The following is a 2,961-nucleotide window of genomic DNA, read 5'->3' as shown; positions in this document are numbered from 1 at the left end:
GAAAGAATGCTTGTGTGCACGTATGAGTGTGTGTGTGTGTGTGTGTGTGCTTGCATGGTCGGCTAAAAGCTAGGACAGCTACTATCAGTATCTGTCAATGGACATGTGTGTGTGTGTGTGTGTGTATTTTGATAAAAGAGAATCCAATTAGCCCAGTTGCCAAAAAATGCAAATCTCATTAATATGCACTTATGAAAACATCATTCGGTAAAGGGGTACAGCATTTGGGTGAGTATGAGTGTGGCCATGTGTTGAACCCACCTCTCCCGACTGTCTGCGTCTCCTCTTGGAGTTAAGGAGGTTATTTTTTCGGGCCTGTGGTGGAAAGATTTTCAAAAAATGGGAGAATAGATGGATTAATGCTTTGTGGTTTTACAGGTCCCTAAGTTTTCTTATATTTTACAACAAAGGGATTCATATCTAACTGTTATTAATAATTGATATATATATAATATTATTATACAATACATGGAAAATAGAGAAAGTGTTAACTTCCAAATAATCTGTTTCAATAATCTACTGTACCCAGACCCAGAGACGAAAATAATGTCTTTACATCCAACCATACAACATAAAGATATGATAGATTATTCAGTAATAAATTAATAACAAATGTATTTGGTTTTGTATCTGGTTTGGTTTATTATTTTGGTTTTAAATTGATCATTCAAGCAATTTCCTATTCCTCTTTAATTTGTATCAAATCACAATTGTTTTTACATGATTCTTCCTAAAATGATGTAGAAATTACGAAGCTGTAAAATACATCACAAAGTTAAGAAAGTGAGTCACAACTTCAATGAAGAAACTATATGAAACCGAACCTGCTGGCCGATTGGTGAAGCTCCGCCTACTGCCAGCATTATGGTCCCGGTGTCTGCCAGAGTGCTGAATGACAGGCTGATCTCTGTGCCAACCGCTAGCGACAGACCAGCCAGCTCCATGTATCCCGGCTTAGAGAAACTGACTGTATACAGGTTCTGTGAGAAGTATTTAAGCATACATCAGTTAATAGACATATTGTTTAGTCCTAAATTATTTATATAACAGTCGGATGGAAAAGTAAAACAAGGATTTGAAAAGCAAAAGTAGTGGAAAAAAAAGTCAAAGCTTAACTCTAAGAGTGCAAGAGACAACTTTTAGATTCATGTCGTTTCACAGATGCACCATCAGTCACTTCTCATTATTTTGAGTGTGGTTTCAAAGTGAAAACAAACACGCACACACACCTTTGGAGCATAGCAGAGTGGTGAAGGAAGACAAAAGACGGATAAGGTACAGAAAGACCTTCACGATACATATACTCAACCCTGGGCCTTTATAATCCTCCATACAATCTTTATACACTCTGCGAACATGGCGGCACATTTTCGCGAATGAATGGCACCAGTGTGTAGAAATCATGGTGAATGCCTTGTATGTCATTGAAACACACTTCTACTTCCTGAATAAAGTTACGTACAAAAGAAACAGAGTGAACTGTGTGTGATGATGATAAATCACTTAAATAGCAGTGCGTAATAAACACGATTATACAGAGAGGTTTTAGCAGATTCTGCAAATACTATACTGCAGATCTATATTTCTACATATGTGACATGCAAGTAGACAGTCCTCTATTACCTCTGCAATAGAATCTAAGTGTTGTAAGAGTTTAAATATACCGCATAGCTGTAGAGAATCTTACCTCTACATTACATCCTTTAGTGACCCCAGTGTAATCTGAACTGCTGAGGAGACTATAGGGAGTCCTCGAGACTTCAATCTCCCGTAGACAGCCAGCATACCGCTTCAAAGTGACCTCCGACCTAGAATAGTTTTAGTAAAAGTACATACAGCTAAAGAAATGTCAAACTCCATGGCATTTCCTGTCTCTCAGTAGTGTAATAATGAAAAAGCTCAATTACTGCAGCAGGGAAGCTATTGCATCATGTATCCAGAAGCAGAGCGATGCTTGGATGTCAAGTTTAAATATGCCGTGTGTCCATATTAATAATGCAGATTGCATGATATTAATCAGTTTTCAGTAGCATAATTCAAGTGTATGTAATGGAAGGTACTGTCCAGGTTGCAGTATTATGCAAGAGGAAAGGGAAAATAAATTGTCAAATCAGTGAATTCAGTTGCTTGCAGTCCCACAAAAAATGTGTAGAGACACTTTGATTATAAAATAATATTTGAATATATTTATGGTAATGACTCAAGTAAGGCAGAGTTATAAATGTGAGAAATTCCGCGTAAATGTTTCTGAACTGACAAACATCAAATTTAGATTAATAAAGGACAGAGAAAGTGATTTCCAGCTGCCGCGTGGAGGAGCAGGAGCCCTCAGATGCCAGCCAAGACACAAACAAACACACGTCATCAGCTTGGCTAGCCTCATGCAGAGGGCAATATGAATCAAAATATACTGATTATAAGATGTCTTTATTTACCTGGCTGTCATGCTGTTAAGACAAAACATAATATCAAAGCATTAACAGACTTCACAAACACGGTTGTAACTAATGACTCATGTAAGCCTGTCAAGTCTTTTCAACGTTCTGCCCCATGGATTGTTTAATGACAGACTAAAAGATGTGAAAAGAGTTATAATTGGTTATGAAACAGATGAGGGGACTTGGCTTATTCATTCATCTGAAAAAAACTAAACCAAAAACAACAACAGTCAAGTAGCTTAATTTAACAGAAATGAAGTGTCATAGACATTTTACATTGAGAAAATTTGGTAAAAAATATTACATATAAATTAGAAAAAATTCCTTCATCTGCATTATCTTCAAAAAGTGAACAATCCTGCCTTCACTTTGAATGAAATATATCAAATATACATAACATATTACGGCCGGCTTTATAATAAATACATGTACAGTATATGCAACTGTCAAAATATTCACATGAATGTGTTAAATCAGTGTGTGTGTGTGTGTGTGTGTGTGTGTGTGTGTGTGTGTGTGTGTG

General features: G+C 36.6%; 1 long non-coding RNA gene across 1 annotated transcript; it reads right to left on the bottom strand.

Moving 5' to 3' along the window:
• Positions 1-254: 254 nt before the first annotated feature.
• LOC116380180 (uncharacterized) lies at positions 255-2,737 on the bottom strand. The gene is made up of 3 exons (XR_004212516.1): positions 1,688-2,737; positions 825-980; positions 255-315 (listed from the first exon to the last, which is right to left on the bottom strand). It is a non-coding gene; the product is annotated as an uncharacterized LOC116380180 (long non-coding RNA).
• Between the last annotated feature and the right edge of the window lie 224 nt (positions 2,738-2,961).

Source organism: Anarrhichthys ocellatus, unplaced genomic scaffold (genome assembly GCF_004355925.1).
Source record: "Anarrhichthys ocellatus isolate YVR2014 unplaced genomic scaffold, GSC_Weel_1.0 scaffold6321, whole genome shotgun sequence".
NCBI lineage: Eukaryota > Metazoa > Chordata > Actinopteri > Perciformes > Anarhichadidae > Anarrhichthys > Anarrhichthys ocellatus.
This window is presented reverse-complemented; position numbering and strand designations above follow the sequence as displayed.